Source organism: Giraffa tippelskirchi, chromosome 9, assembly GCF_054371585.1.
Source record: "Giraffa tippelskirchi isolate mGirTip1 chromosome 9, T2T-mGirTip1v1.2.pri, whole genome shotgun sequence".
Classification (NCBI taxonomy): Eukaryota; Metazoa; Chordata; class Mammalia; order Artiodactyla; family Giraffidae; genus Giraffa; species Giraffa tippelskirchi.
Window position 1 is genome coordinate 145,713,992 of NC_137283.1, and position 17,256 is coordinate 145,731,247.

The 17,256-nt window shown below is 40.2% G+C and overlaps 1 long non-coding RNA gene across 5 annotated transcripts in view; it reads left to right on the forward strand.

Annotated features, from left to right (window-relative positions):
• Positions 1-17,256, forward strand: part of LOC145522042 (uncharacterized) — a 233,776-nt gene that overhangs the window by 56,791 nt on the left and 159,729 nt on the right. The window contains exons 1-3 of one of the 5 annotated variants that reach the window (XR_014065860.1): positions 11,106-11,272; positions 12,814-12,976; positions 16,283-16,405. The exons of the other annotated variants lie outside the window; for them this stretch is intronic. This is a non-coding gene — a long non-coding RNA (uncharacterized LOC145522042). Of the gene's footprint in view, positions 1-11,105; positions 11,273-12,813; positions 12,977-16,282; positions 16,406-17,256 lie in introns of those variants that run through there. 5 annotated transcript variants of the gene reach the window in all.

Below are 17,256 nucleotides of genomic sequence, written 5' to 3' on the forward strand. Positions count from 1 at the left end.
AATACTGTGTGCTCTCTGAACATAACATCCTTCGATAGCATCTTCCCTTGACAGGCATAATTAATTGAAGTATCCACAGGGGCCTCTGGATGAAACTTTCTGTGTTTGTGGACAGTTTTGTTTCATTTAATCAGCTGTCTGCATGAATAGCACATGAAGAGAGTTACTTCCTTCCGCAAAATAGAAGAATATCATCCATCTCTAAAGATGGACTAAATTGAAGCTCCCTAAATTAGAGAAATAATCCCTTTGGGGTTCTAAGTAAGCCCTCAATAGATAAGTCCCCATGTTGCAGTAGTTTTTGTGCCATCTAACCTCGCTTATGAATTTGCAAATCTTTGCTCAGATTATTCTTGACCCAGGATGTTAAAATGGGACTCTTCCTGCTTCAATTTTAGTTGAGGTTAAAAACAATAGGAGGTTACTTCTAAAATGAATTCTAAGTCAAGTCACCATGGTTTAATTCATACATAAACCATATTGAAGGTCTAAGAAGTGTTAAATTATTGGGCCTAAAGAAAATTAGATTTCTTTGGAGAAAAGTTACCCTATTGGGTCTGTGTGCTCAGTCACTTAGTCTGAGTCATAGTCACTCAGTCACTGCTATTTAAGGCCCCATGGACCATAGCCCACAAGGTTCCTCTGCCCGTAGAGTGGGTTGCCACCTCCTACTCCAGGGGATCTTCCCAACCCATGGATGCAACCTGCATCTCTTGTGTCTCTTGCATTAGCAGGGGGATTCTTTATCACTAGTGCCACCTGAGAAGTCCTTAGCACAGGCATCCTATTGAGTTCACTGCATCAAAAGAGAGAAGTGTGTGTTTACAGGAGGAAAATGCTCCCTAATCTCATGTCTCATAAAAGAAACTCTAACAAAGTCACATTAAAAGCTTGCTATGGAATCTCTACAGGTATAGGACACAGATTACTGAGGCTAGATTCATGCTTGAGAAAGCTTAAAGCATCTTGTGGCATGGAAGTGGGCTGTGTCCGGAAAAGTACTGCCTCCCGTCCAATGCAGATCACAGGGCATAAACTGTAGGAAACAAATGTGGTACCCAAACAGTTCATGTCAGCTTGAAGCAATTGTAAAAGAGGCCAGCCCAGAGGAACTTCCATTTTAGGGTACTATGAAGAAATTGGTAAATCTCCGACAAACTAGGCAAAATTTTAAAAAGAAATATATTTCAGGGCTCTGGACCACAGAGTCTACATTGTGTAGATCACAATTTAGGAAGCATATATTCTTTTATTTATTTATTTTTATCTCTCTGTGCTGGGTTTTTTTTGCTGTGCACAGACTTTCTCTAGTTGTAGTGAGTGGGGACTTCTCTCTAGTTGAAGTACAAGGGCTTCTCATTGCAGTGGTTTCTCTTATTGTGAAGCACAGGCTCTAAGGTGTCCAGGCTCAGTACTTGTGCCACATAGGGCTTAGTTGCTGCATGGCATGTGGGATCTTCCTGGACAAAGGATTGTACTGGTGTGCCCTGCATTGCAAGGCAGATTCTTAATCACTAGACCACCAGGGAAGCCTGAGAAGCATATATTCTGAAACAAAATTGGAGTGCTTTGGGTAAGAACAGCAGGAGTCTATGGCTTTTTTGCTTGGACTGCTCTCATCTTCTGTCCCACCTCAGCACAACTGGCAAGAAGTATAGTTTTACCAGCTTAGAGCTGGCTGCAAAACTTGGTAGCATTATTGCCAGAGTGAGCAGAGTCCATTTGGGGAAGGAGGAGAAATCTATAACCCTGTCTACTAAAAGTAAAGAACTTGGTAGGAAATAAATGGTGAAAACTTGTAGTTTTACTTGCCCAAGTTTGTGGTCCAGGTTAGGATAAGCAGTGGACTAGCAAGAAATTTAATGAAGCAGTTCTGGAAAAGAGATAACTCTAAAAGGGCTGAGTAAATAAGCTCTCCTTAACACTTGTCCTACTGGGAAACTACATTTATCCCAGTTTTTTGTTTTTCTTTTTGCAGCATAACGTATAAGTGAAGGGAGACTTGGAGTGTACTTCCTGGTGCATATATAAATCAATAGTCAGAAGGTCTCAACACAAATTATTGGCGAGTCACAAAGCTATGTAGCCACAAGGATGACCCCTAAAAAGACAGGCTGATATATAATAATAAGAAAAATGAATAGTTCTGTTCAGTGCACATTGTGGGCACATAAGCATTGCAGTTTATATCCAGGCAAATGAAAACAACCCTCAGAAAAACAAAACAGAATTTATAGTTTCTATAATAGGTTATCTAAAATGTCCATTTTCCAACTAAAAATTATGAGACATGCACAGAAATAGGAAAGTATGACCCTATACTCAAGGAAAAAAACAATTAATAGAAACTGACTCTGTGTAGGTTCAAGTGTAGGCTTGAAGACTAAGACTTAAAATATGTTCAAAGAAGTAAAAAAAGATATTATGACAATGACTCAACAAACAGGGAAATTTAAGAGAGAAAAGGCTCTAACAACCAAGTAAAATTCTTGAATTAAAAATTCCAAAAACTGTAATGAGAAATTCGATAGGTGAACTCAAGAACAGATTTGAGATGGCACAAGAAATAATCAGTGAACTTGAAGTTAGAGAAAACTTAAGAACATAGGGGAAAAAGATGGAAGAAAAACAAGCAGAGTCCTGTGGGATAATGTCATTGTAGCAGTATACATGTAATGGACCTCCCAGAAGGAGAGGAAAGAGGGAAAAGGGCAGGAAAAAATATTTGAGAAAATAATGGCTGAAAACTTCCCAAATTTGATGAAAGCATTAATTTACAAATCCAAGAAGCTCAATAGACACCAGTTAAGATAAACACAAAAGGCTCACTTCTAGGTCATAATAGTGAAGTTGATGAAATCCAAAACACAAAGAGAAAAAATTGAAAGCAGCAAGAAACGAGTGACTCATTATATACAGGGGAATGACAATACAATGAATGGTTGACTTCTCATCCAAAACAATGGAGTCAGAAGGCAGTGGAATGATATACCCAAAATGTTGAAAGAAAGAAAAAACTGTCCATCAAAAGTCTTATATACAACAAACCTCTCTTTCAAAAGTGAAAATGAAATAAAGATATTCCCAGGTACCCAAAAACTTGGGGAATTTGTTGCTAGCCAACCTGTCTTACTAGAAATACTCAAGGAACTTCAGACTGAAATGAAATATTAGACAGTAATTTAAATTCACAGGATGAAGCGAAGTAAATATGTAAGTATATATAATCTTATGTGTGTATTTTTTTCTCCTTTTCTTCTTTTATAAAGTTGTTGCCTTGCCGGGTAAGGGGTCAAGCAGTAAAAAGCCAGGACAGAAATTTGGAGGGAATTGGGAGTAGTTTGGTGAATGAGAAGATTATGTCCATGATGATAATTGCAGTCAGAGGGGTCCACAAGGGGAATCTGTGAAGAAGGCACAAAAGTGACTGGGGAGAAGAATAAGTGTTAAATCCTTTCCATATTCAGAGAGAATGAAAGCCTTCTTTAAACTGTTATAGTCAAATAAGAACTTTCCAGTCCCCCTTACTCTCCCTCAGCTTGGCTCTGCTTCAGTTCTGGCAAGGTTTAAAATAGCTTGGTCTGTGGGGAGAAAGAGAGAAGAAAACAGCTACAAATGTACCTCCCCAAGTGGTGGGCAGCTCAGCTATAACTAGTCCTAGCTCAAGGAGAAGAAGAAGATAAGCTTCATGTTTCAATGAGAGTTGAATTGCGATTGGTATTGTACTGGCCAATTTTGATGATTGGAATGTTTGCGAATTAAAGAAGCTGTAGAACCGTTCACTACCTAAGAGGGGCTAGGCTCTTCTAGAGAAAGAGAACATTCTACCCCGTCCCCTTACCCAACAGGTTTAAAGGACAGTGGGGACAGTATGTAAATTTCCTTTATGAATTCATCCCATCCTTCCCACATGTTAAATATCTAGTATGCTTGCTGATTCTTCACTACCACTGAGATTTTTCGTCCCTTATCCTTGCATCTTTTCTTCCCTGTTCATTCTCATGATTTTATCATTCTTATCTATTCAGAACAGACCTCACAATTTGTTGTTTCAACCAAATTCTTTTCTGAGTGTTTTAATGATTATCCTTGTTTTTCCATCATGCAAATCTTGTAATAAATCTAACCTTTAGAGAACATCACACACCTGAGTTCTCAGTATCCGGATTATTTTATGGTCTCCAGTCTCAGATGACCCATTTACATGACTCATCAAGATTTCTGTCTGCATCTGGTCAGTTTCCTCTCCCTGGCTCCATGTTTATTACAGATTTTAACTCCTCTCCTCAAGCTCCTTTTTCTGCACTTGCCCTTTCCTCTTCTAGCTGGTAAAGCTGCTGTCTGTATCCCAAAGATAATTGAAGTTGAAGTGGGATAAACTTTATGCTCACTCACATCTTCACTTCTTTCCCTCCAGCCTTAGGGAAAGACACTTCTATTTACAGCTGATCTTAAGCTCATTCATCTTCTCTCCTCTCTTCTATATTTACCCCTCTTCTGTATTTTTAAACTTATCCTCTTCACTAGCTTCTCAACACCTCGGAAACATGCTAAAGTTGTTCTCATTTAGAAATTAACCTCTGTGTAAGTCCCTTGTATTCCTTTTCTTAGAGCCCTGTATCAGGGCACTCCTTTACAACCAGGCATATGGAAAAGTAGTTTCTATTTTTTATCTTCACTTTTTCAGGACCCATCCACTCTGCTCCTAGAAATGGGTATATATATATATATCTTCTGTTTGACCAATTTGATGCTATTAATACTTTCTCATCTGCCCTGTGAGGTTCGATAGTGGTGATGCCCCCTCCTCCTGCAGACTCCTCTCCTTCTAGGACATGACTCTCCATGGTTTTCTTCTTTCCTCCCTTTGCCATGCCTTTCTATTTCTGAGACTCTGCCCTTGGATTTTAGTTTTTTGCTCCATAATTTTATCCCTAAATGATGATATCTGATCTCAAAATTTTAACTGTGGACACATGATAATCTGGATCCATGGACTGAATCTGTGTCTGTTCAAGACCTTGGACATCTTCACTCAGTTTTCCATTCCCCAGATACCGCAAACTCAGTGTGTGGAACACTCACATTATTACCTTATTCCAGCACACAGATCTGGCCTGTCATGGTGAAATGGCATCGCCCATCATCTTGCTATCCAAGCCAGACATCTGAATTGAAGTGTCACCTATTTAATTGACTTCTATCTACGTATATTGAATTGATTTTCAAATCATGTCGATTTTGCCACCTTGATATCCAGCCTACAGTTTTCTTCCTCTTCTGTTAAAGTCTCAGTCTAGGCCCTCAAAACTTTCATGGATTTTTCCTATACTCTCTTTGTTTCTGCAACTCTGTCGGACTTAAGTATTTTAAAATGCACTTTCCTGCTTACATCTCTTAGAATCTCATAGTTTCAAGCTAAAACCTAAGTTTCTTACCAGGCTTATAGGTCTTTTATGCTATAGTCTCTGCCTCCTTTCCAAACACTACCATGTCCCCTTCCTCTCCAGCGCTACCCAGCTCTTATTATCTTCACTAAATTATTTGTTTTTCTTCACATCTACTCTGTGTTTCATGCCGTTGTCCCTTTGTGTATGCTATTCCCACTGCTTCTCTGCCCTTCCCTACCTGTTACTCTCAGAACTCTCTTTTTCTCTAGTAGAACTGATCCCTCCCTTATTTCTGCCTTCACCTTATTCTATGAAAACACCATTGTGTCACCTTGGAATTTAATTAGGGATTTTGTCAGGTTCTTGGGGGCAGAACCTCGTACTGCTTATTATTATATACACAACACAGAGCACATAGTACGTGATCAATCAGTGTTTCTTTCAGTGCAATTAATGTAACAATAATAAATTGCTCTGTGTCTAGAGAACACATTTCTTCCTCTTTCCAGCCTTACTCTCTCAAATTTTGTGTGAGGGTCAAGATTGACAGCCCACACTTAAACAAGCCCCAGTTTCATCTCTTGTGGTAACTGGGGGAGAAGCAGGCTATAGGGGGAGCTCCTAGATTTTTCTCTGGATCTTTGTGCTGAGAGTCTTCAGTGAACCTCAAGAGAGCCGGTTCAAGTGGGAGAGGTCACATCCATGTTTTTTTCCCTATTTATTTATTTTTAAAATAAGTAATCAAGAATTTTGGAATACATGTCCTAAAATTCTAGTTGCTATTCTAATGTTTGGCATAGGGTCATCATCTAAGGTTCTAAGCTAATTAAGAAGTATAACCTAATGTTTAGTGTCATGTCTTCCTTTTTTCAGAGAAACAAAAGCATGCGAGTTTCAATGACTTATGAAAGAAAATTTCTAATTTCTGATGAATTAGAAAGAAGTGCTTGCTCCTCTTATATCCAATCGTGGAATCCCTTCCTATATCCTTTTAAGGAAACTAGAAAATGAAATATGGAAATATTCTTCTCAAGTTGGTGGCATTTTTAGATTTAAATTTTTTTTTTAACTTTATTTGCTCTCTTACCATCTAGTCCATCAAAGAATACTGACTGATGACGTTTTACATGAGGCATGGTACTACACTATAGACTTGCAACCATCTAGAGCTGGTCCTAAATCTCACCCTTCTGCCTAGCAACTGTGTGATCTTGGACCAGTTACTAACCCCCCTTAAGTTTCTCAGCAATAGAATGCATTTGGAATATACAAGTTACGTGATTGATTCTGACCCTGAAGATTTGTTCTTTAACTGGACACATGTGCACTGTAATCCACAGACCAATGGTGCCACAGCACAAAGAAATAGTTTCCAGATTTCAGTTCAACATGAAGTAGAATGCAGAAAACAGTGATTGGTCAGAGTGGTGAATAAGGCCAAAAGATGTGTACTTTGTGGATAAAGATCCATTGATTTTTTTTTTTTTTTTTAATAAACTTGAAGGGCCTTCTTGGCTCAGTGATGGAAGAAGAAATTGCCTTCCTTAATTACCTTCTCATTCTCACTTGTTTGCCTCCATTGCCTCTTTCTCTGGTGACTGTCCTCCTGTAACCCATGCCTTCTATCTGGTGCTTATTTTTCACAAACTATTAGCCTGTCATGTAGGCTTATTTTCTACCTGCTCCTTCTTTAGAACCTGGAAATCTCATTGCTATGGTTGATAAAGCCATAGCCCAAAGCTATAGAAATCTAAAGATCTAATTCTGGGACACAAAAATCCCTGGCTGATGCATGGAAAAAGCCATTTGTTATTATTTTGGTCTCTCTTACTGATTTTGTAGATTTGTTATAAGTATAATCTAAAGTAGGGATGTCAGGTACTCTTTTAAAGAACTGACAGTTCAGGATAGTTTATGTTTTTAATACACATCATTAATAATAAAATAGCCTTCTAAAGGTAAAATCCTTTCCGTGTGGTCATTCATTTCTTTCTTATCCCACCATTCTTTTGAAACTGTGAAGACACAGATTCTATACTCTCAACACACATAAGGCTGATGAGGTATGTCTTTTTAGCAAAGTATTTGAGCTTCCCTTGCATGGACAATTCTGTACTGGCCTTGACATCTTCTCCACACATCAAGAGGCAAACCTTGATGAGGTTAATTCTTGAAACACACAGATTTTCCTTTATTTGAGGTACAATTTGGGTACCAAAGCACTGTGCTATTTCTTCTCAGCAACAAGGAAAACTGGGTCAGTGAAAGGAGCAGCCCAGTGCATTGATCCCTCTGTCAGTCCATGCAGAAGTGAGTCAAGATGCAGCATCACGAAAGGAGATAATGCACTCTTTCTCACACTGTAGAGCCACCTATTAGGAGGCATGGTATTCTAAGCAAGCAATGGAAGCTTCCTTCTAACTGCTACTGTCTTCCAGCATTTCATATGAGCAGGCTGGAATCTTAAGAGAATCCTTGGGGGAAAGTGCAGTAATAAAATGTTAACCTTGATGCCAAATGGTTGTTTTGCCTTCTGGATTATGACTGTGAAAAACTTGTGGCACCCCAGTTGGTGATGGTTTTCAGAAATGTTTCTTCAGTTGATTAATAGCTTTCATGAGCTTGGTTTATTGGCTTTAGAGTTGGTGATAAGAGATTTAAAATATTTTTGGAGATCATTTTGTTAAAGACATTAATGATGGCCAACTATGGCACGGTCACCTCAGGTCAACGGTTTGGAATGATATGAAGGATTCAGGGGCATAGAAATAATAGAACAGAAATCATGGAATTTAGGGGAAAAATGGTGAAGGGATGACTAACTTAGAAGCAAATTGTGAGAAAAAGGAGAAAAATCTTCCAGAATTCAAGGATAAGGTGACCTGACAGGGCTAAGGACAAGCAAAAAAAAGCAAATATTGATTGAAGTAGTTCCTGGTAGCTGTGGGACATTTTTCAAGTACATTTGCTTTTGCGAATGCCATTGCAAACACAAAGGACATTGAGATATGTCTGTGAATCATTCATGGAATGACTTTAAAATGTTCCCTTTAATTAGTGATGACAACCAACTGGCCAGTTTAGGGGCCTCAGTGGACTGAATTAGATTAAATCCACCAGAGAGGGTGTTCAGTGACCCAGCACATGGGAGAAAAGTCCTCCCATCTCGTCAGAGCTGCAGTGCGTGTAAACTCTGTCTGAGCTAGTTGAGAGAAACACCCTTTGACTTTCAGAAGAGACTTTTTAAAAGTGGGAATGATTGAAGGAGTATGTTTTCCAGGAGAATAAGGCACAAAGAAAATTGACTCCACAGAGAGCAGAGGCCTTTGTCATACTGAGGAGAAAGAAATGGAAAACAATGTGCCTGGCTCTTCTCAGGAGCCAGACAATGCACTCCTCCAGGGAGTAGAACATGATGCTGGGTTCTCTCAATCCTACATTTTCTCCCAGGATTCTAGGCGTCATGTGGGGCATGGCTAGGCCCAAATTAATGTTACCTGCATTGTGCCTCTATCCTTTGCTCTGTCTCTGGTTTACATGTAGAGCAATAACATCTCTGTGGACTAGGAGAGCGCCTGGTGACCAGAAGGACAGTCAAATTGTGGGAAGCGAATGGCCATATAGACATTTGTACTGAAGTCTCACAACTTCTGCAGTCTTTGTGTCTGTCTGTCTGCCTGTCCATCTGTCTCTCTCTTTCTCTGTTGTCCTTTGCGGTCAAACCCCATCTCCCCAAACTCTTACTTCCTCAACTGAGAGGGTCAAAGGATGTGTCAGGTGATCACACCATTAAGTATGAATCTTAGACACTCTGTGGAGTGAACCTTTGACTATGTTATTCAGAATTTTACATCATCATGGCCTAGAGGTATCAGCAAACATCTTATAATTCTATTTTACTTTATTTGATAACTTTATTATTTGCTAACCTGAGGTAATATCTACACTGGATTGATAGACACAGAAATACTGAAAAGTATTCAGTCATTTCTTATTTCTTCACAACCATCTCTCTGACCTAAGTCACCATCCATTCTCATTACAGTTATTTCAGTTGTTTCTAACTTGTTCTTACCTCGTTCCTTTTCCCCTTCTCAGTCCACAAGTGGCCAATTTTAACATCATCCTGATCATGTCACTCCTTTGCTCAAGAGCCTGCAATGATTCCTTATTTCATCTTCAGTAAAAGCTGAAGTCCTTACAATGTCCTCCAAGATCTGAATAATCTGGCTTCTCACTAAATTTCTCTTAAATCCTACTACTCTTCTCCTTGTTCACTCCTCTTCACATGCAATGGCCTTCTTCCTGTTCAAACATGTGAAACTCTGATGAATATCAATTTGAAAGTTCTGATGTTTCAAAAACCATCCACTCAAAGTTTTCTCTTATCTGATAAAATAAAAATGTCTAAAGCAGGAGGCTGGCTGAATCCTGGAGCCAGAAGAGATTTTAGACTTGGTCTCCCTATGGGCCTTGATGATACAGAGGCAAACTACTTGAACTCAGAGCTCAGCCAACCTCTGTCTCATCACCCTGATCTTAGGATCCAAGAGAACATGTGGACCTCACACTTGATGAACCACTCTTTTAGGACATTTATGCTTCTAAAGACATAACACAGCCCTTTGTTCTCAGGTGTTCAGGAAGTTGTGCTGGTTGGTTCTAGATGGAATCCAACATGCTCACATGTGGCCATTGTAGATTGACAACCACACATTTGAGGCTGATGATGGAGCCTGGAGGTAGTAACCAAACCTGGAATGGCCTGAGACCCTTTCCTAAACTACTGACTCCAGAAGAAAGGATGAGAAAGGATGCAGGGAGTCAAAGGAAGGAAAAGAAGATCATCTCCTTCCTTAGCCCAACATGATTTTCCCAAACACACATTGTAATTAATGCTAGAACTAAATACCAACCTCTGAAGTTAGGAGAAATCAGCAATCCTAGATGGAGATGTAAACCAAAGATCAGTTGATTTCCTGGTGCAAATACTGAGGCAAAAGAATAGAGTCTCTTTGATGATGTATTGGTGTCAGAGTTTTGACAGAGTTATTTGCAAGTTAGGCTATGACCTGAGTTACAGGATGGGCCTTTAAAACCTTCAAGGAGAACTTTATTACGCCTATAGTTTGGTCAGTGTCAATGAAGGGCACGTTAAGATTTCTGTTCTTGTGAGAAACTGAGATGTGCCAAGCCATGAATCTGTGTATGGTCATAGGAGCATGTGTTTGGAAGCTGTTCTAACAGTGAGAGTGGGTTGCCCTGCTGTAAGCACATTTGCCCAATATGTCCTTACAGGTTGGCATTTAGCCTGCATTTTCTGCCCAGAAAAGAGACTTGTGTGTTCTTTCTACACATTTGAGGACAGACCTCAGATTGAGCACAGAGCAATCTTTTTTTTTAATTGATTTGTTTTTAATTGAAGGATAATTGCTTTACAGAATTTTGTTGTTTTCTGTCAAACATCAACAAAAATCAGCCATAGGTACACCCATGTCCTCTCCCTTCTGAACCTCCCTCCCACCTCCCTCCCCCAGAGCAATCTTTTAAAATATTAAAATCTGGTCATTTCATTCTCTTTCTTAAAACCTTCAAAGCCTCCTAGTGCCCCTGAGGTAATGGTCAATATTTTAACAGCCACCAGGGTCATAAAGAGTCTGACTTATGTCCATTGGTCATTTTATGCCACCACACTTTGCTCATAGTCTACCAGGCACACTGACCTGGATGTTCTGTGAATTGCAAGGCTGCTCATTCCTCTTTCTGAAGTTTCTCTCCCTGAAACACCCTTTCCTCTGTACTCATAGGACCAATTTTCACTCCTTCACATTTCAGCTGATATGTCACTTTGGGAGGGAATATCTTGCCTGATATTTCCAAAGGTAGGGTGCCCAAAATTCTGTTATTTGCACCTTATGTGTTGTTGTTGTGTTATTTAATTGCTAAGTCATGTCCGACTCTTGCGACCCCATGGACTGTAGCCTGCCAGACTCTTCTGTCCATGGGATTTTCCAGGTAAGAATACTAGAGTGGTTGCCATTTCCTTCTCCAGGGGATCTTCCAGACCCAAGGATTGAGCCCATATCTGCACTGCAGGTGGATTCTTTACCGCTGAGCCACCAGGGAAGCCCACTGTGTCTTATATATTTTTTATAACCATCATTTGAGTGGTAATTATTCAGCTATATCCTTTTTTATTAGACTCCAGACTCCATGACGCCAGGAGCTATTTCCACCACAGACACTGCTCTGTTCAATTCCTGTGCAGGGTCTGGCACAAAGTAAGTGGTCAAGAAATACTTTTTGAAGATCGAATGGTTTATAACCATGACCTTAAATGGTTTATAACCATGACCTTAATCATTTCAGTCTCATGCTGGGATTCTTGAATGTATAATGAACATGCATTACTGGCAGATTCTTTTAAGACAAATATTTTAAGTTTAACAAAGGGAACTTTTTGGATATAAAAAGGCAACAGCAGAATTCTGGCAGAAATAGTATCGTAAGGAACTCAGCCCTCATGCTTCAGAGAGTAAACCAATCACCATTTCAGGGAAAGTTGAAGGATGTTTCCCTCTTGCCTCATCCATCAGAGTATTGCAGTTGGCAGACTTCTTTATGAATTCACTTTTCTTCCTCTGAATGGTCTTGGATGTGCTCTGGTACATTTCTCAGTGACACTACAAAGGACAGAGCATCAGAATATTCCCAAAGCAGATCTGTTCCTTGTCCACAACACAGTATGAAAGACAAATGTTTAAAAGCTACCACTTTCTCAAAGGAGGTTTGGGCTTAGTACTCCTGGTCATTGAAGGATGCTTGTGACAAGGCTAATTCGTTTAGGTTCATACCTAGTGCTCTGGTTGCTCAGCCTTTTAGAATTCTGAGTAGAAGAGCATCCATTCCTAAGTTCAATAAAGACAGAACTAGTCCAACTCCAGGAAGAGAAAGTCTCAGGGATGTGCTGCATCTCACTGTTCAGAGATTCAAGGCTCCCTTTTGTAAAGAGAGCACTCTTTTACCATCTTAGAGTTCAGGACCTCTACAATATTTGTGAAGAACTGTTTTTATACTTGAGTTGAAATGAAGACACATGATACAGATTATGATATTTTATATGCTTATAAATGTATGAGTGTTTGTTGATGCATTAACATTAGGTAGAGCTCTTTCTAATATGAACATGTACAGTCTCCATTTTGCTTTTTTGACTATGCCAAAGACTTTGACTGTGTGGATCACAGCAGACTGTGGAAAATTCTTAAAGAAATGGAAATACCAGACCACCTTACCTGCCTCCTGAGAAATCTGTATGCAGGTCAAGTTAGAACTGAACATGGAACAATAGACTGGTTCCAAGTTGGGAAAGGAGTACATCAAGGCTATATATTGTCACCCTGCTTATTTAACTTATATGCAGAGTACATCATGCGAAATGCCATGCTGGATGAAAAACAGCTGGAATCAAGATTGCCGGGAGAAATATCGATAACCTCAGATATGCAGATGACACCACCCTTATGGCAGAAAGTGAAGAAGAACTAAAGAGCCTCTTGATGAAAGTGAAAGAGGAGAATGAAAAAGTAGGCTTAAAACTCAACATTCAGAAAACTAAGATCATGGCATCTGGTCCCATCACTTCATGGCAAATAGATGGGGAAACAAAGCAAACAGTGAGAAACTTTATTTTGGGGGGCTCCAAAATCACTGCAGATGGTGACTGCAGCCGTGAAATTAAAAGATGCTTGCTCCTTGGAAGAAAAGCTATGACCAACCTAGACAGTATATTAAAAAGCAGAGACATTACTTTGCCAACAAAGGTCCGTCTAGTCAAAGCTATGGTTTTTCCAGTAGTCATGTATGGATGTAAGAGTTGGACTATAAAGAGAGCTGAGTGCCAAAGAATTGATGCTTTTGAACTGTGGTGTTGAAGAAGACTCTTGAGAGTCCCTTGGACTGCAAGGAGATCACACCAGTCCATCCTAAAGGAAATCAATCCTGAATACTCATTGGGATGGACTGATGTGAAGCTGAAATTCCAGTACTTTGGCCAACTGATGTGAAGAACTGACTCCTTAGAAAAGACCCTGATGCTGGGAAAGATTGAAGACAGGAGGAGAAGGGGACAACAGAGGATGAGATGGTTGGATGGCATCACTGACTCAATGGACATGAGTTTGAGTAGGCTCCAGGAGTTGGTGATGGACAGGGAGGCCTGGCGTGCTGCAGCTCATGGGGTGGCAAAGTTGGACATGATCGAGTGACTGAACTGAGCTGAAACTGAGCAGTCTCCGTATTTAGTAAATTCAATACTGTGTAAATAATCCTATTTCTCTTGAATACTGGGGGATTTTCTCATGCTTCCATGCCATGAATATTTGTTTTCATGTTCTAAAATTATGGTTGCAAGTACATAAACCATGAAAGATTGGAATACATGTTTACAGACCCAAGGACATCATCTGAAAATTTCACTTTTTTTGGATCCTTAATTACTAGTATACATTTATTTTCTCTTATTTCTTTCCTCTTAAATTAAATGCCAAAATATTCCAACAAAGTAAGTTTTCCAATTTCAGGAGTTCCATTTGTTGGAATACTTATCATAAATTTAAGAGATGTTCAGTTCAGTCGCTCAGTCGTGTCCAACTCTTTGCAACCCCAATGAACCGCAGCACACCAGGCCTCCCTGTCCATCACCAACTCCCTGAGTCCACCCAAACCCATGTCCATTGAGTCGATGATGCCATCCAGCCATCTCATCCTCTGTCGTCCCCTTCCCCTCCTGCCTTCAATCTTTCCCAGCATCAGGGTCTTTTCCAATGAGTCAGCTCTTCGCATCAGGTAGCCAAAGTATTGGAGTTTCAGCTTCAACATCAGTCCTTCCAATGAACACCCAGGACTGATTTCCTTTAGGATGGACTGGTTGGATCTCCTTGCAGTCCAAGGGACTCTCAAGAGTCTTCTCCAACACCACAGTACAAAAGCATCAATTCTTCGGCACTCAGCTTTCTTTATAGTCCAACTCTCACATCCATACATGACCACTGGAAAAACCATAGCCTTGACTAGACGGACCTTTGTTGGCAAAGTAATGTCTCTGCTTTTTAATATGCTATCTAGTTTGGTCATAACTTTCCTTCCAAGGAGTAAGCGTCTGTTAATTTCATGGCTTTTAATTCCATTTGTTGGAATACTTGTCATAAATTTAAGAGATGTAATAATTTCTAAATTTTTAACCATGTCTCCTATGGTATTCCACAGTGATGAGGTTTGTTTAGGTTTGTTTGTTCTAGATTTAGGAGAGAAAAACCCCAAAATCAAATTCACTGGTTTTTTTTCATGTCTAAGAATCAAGCGTTTTTATAGAGCCTGAGATGCAAGTTGTAATAGAGGTGTGTGTGTGTGTATACTCGTGTGTGTATATATATACCTGTGTGTGTTATTCTCTCATCCCAAATGACTCCCTATGGAGGAATAACTTTTATTTTATTAATACTTTACTTTTACTGGCTACCTAGCCTGATGGAGGGACTGTAATTCTAGAAAGATAAAGCTGTTCTATTATAGCTTGTATTAATAACTAGGGCAATATAAACAGATTCTCTTCATAGCACTTCACACCATCTACCACTCATCTATCTTGTTTATTTTATTATTCTTTGTGTCCCATCACTAGACTGTACATTCCATGAAGGTAAGGTTTTTGTCTGTTTTTTTCATTGCTTTGTTCTCAGAGCCAGAATAGTGCTAATCACAAGAAAGGCACACAATAGATATGTATTAAATATATTTTAACAAACCTCTTTTAGAAATCTACATATTAAGGGTTTAAATTACTGTTGTCAAAGGAGAGGGCAAGCATCCACTGAAGAGGGGACCTAGTTCCCTGACAAGGGGACCTGAAGGCCTGCTGAGAGAGTGGCTTATAGCCAGGTGAGGACAGGGCTCATCTGTAACCCTGCCCAGAAAACAAAGCAGCCTTGCCATTGCAGAGCTTCTGAAGAATTTCAAAATTGGAGTAATTCTGGCAATTAGAAAAAAATTGTTATTTATCCATGAGTGGCATTAGTGAATGTAAAATTTTCTCTTTTAATGGGCAGTTAATTTTTTAGAAATAGAAATTCCATTGTTTAGTTCAGAGAAGAGAAATTCAACAATAGCCTGCACCATGATGGAGAAAAGTACTCCGTGTGTGTGTGGGGGGGTGGTATGGGTGGGTGTGTGGGTGTATATGTATTTATGCTTGGTTGTACTCAGTTGGATTTTAAGGTTATACTGAGAGAGAGCAGGCTTTATTTGCTCCTTTGGCTCTGCTGATTTTCATTTCACTCTAAAATAAATGGATTTATTATCCTGGAGTAGTCTCCATTGATTTGAATTTAAGGACATAGTTCTTTTCATTCTGCATTCATGCATGACACAGGAATTCAGTTGTGCATAAAACATATTACTTTGCAAAATTAAAATGTTTTCAGATTATTTGACTTATGCCAATAAGGTGGAATGTGGCCAGGGGTCATTTGAACATATTTCATTTTATGGGAATTGAGGATAGCTGGGGATCTGGACTTTGGAGTTGGTCAGAATTGGTTTGAGCCCCGTGTGATGACTTCCAAACTACTGTGATCAAACCATGTCACCTCTTTTTGTCTCATTGTGCTGTATTTCTGAAATTTGTGACTCAGAAATCTATAAAGTGAGGGTGCCTCATGAAATTTACAAGGTCAGACTTAAGGGGGATTGGATTGGGAACTTAAAGAATCCTTTATCACTGTAGAGACAAAGAAAGTTTCTTTCTGGCATTTTTGAACACAGTAGAATGCAAACAAAAGTTTATCAAGTAAGTCCATTATTCCCTAAACTGTTTCTATTTATCCTTTTATTAGGTTAGTTGCATAGAATTTCAAAGTCAGAAGAATGAATTTGGGACAAAACAGTTACCTGGTAGTTTATTTGGTAGGTGTGGGCCAGAGAGTCACAGCGAGAAGTACCCTCCCTCTGAGACACAGGTAAGGGTGGCTCTTGGCTAGGGATCCACGCTTTAGAGGGTCCTGCTGCTGCTGCTGCTGCTGCTAAGTCGCTTCAGTCGTGTACGACTCTGTGCGACCCCAGAGACAGCAGCCCACAACGCTCCCCCGTCCCTGGGATTCTCCAGGCAAGAACACTGGAGTGGGTTGCCATTTCCTTCTCTAATGCATGAAAGTGAAAAGTGAAAGTGAAGTCACTCAGTTGTGTCCGACTCTTAGCGACCCCATGGACTGTAGCCTACCAGGCTCCTCCATCCATGGGATTTTCCAGGCAAGAGTACTGGAGTGGGGTGCCGTTGCCTTCTCCGTTAGAGGGTCCTGCTCTGGCCCTACTCTGGTTAAGCCCCCCTCATCAGATGAGGAGTTTGGGAGGCCAAGAGGATGTGCCCACTTAGAGCCCCCACCTTTCTTTCTGGACTACATGTGAAGTTCCTGGGATCCCCAAATTCCCTGCTCAAATGGCCACCCCCCCCCCCGGCCGTCTCTCCATTTTAAGCAGACCCCTGGCTGCATGCACAACCCTAAGTCCCAGGCATGGCCGAGGAGCAGAAGTTTGGGGGATGGGGTGGAGGAGTTGCATATAGGGACTAGAGGCAGGGCTGCGTGTGTGCACAAGCCTCCCATCATGCAGGATACAGCCTGGGATGAGAAGCAGAGAGGAAACAGGCTGTAAGCTGGGGGCCCGGGCAGGCAGGGGCTGGCCCTCCCAGTGCTACCACATTCCAGAACTCTTAAGGAGTCCAGGAATTCTGAATTCAAATTTAGCCCCCCAGGTCTTTTTGAAGGTATATTATCAAGCATATTTCATTTAGCTGCTTTTCCCTTTGATTTAT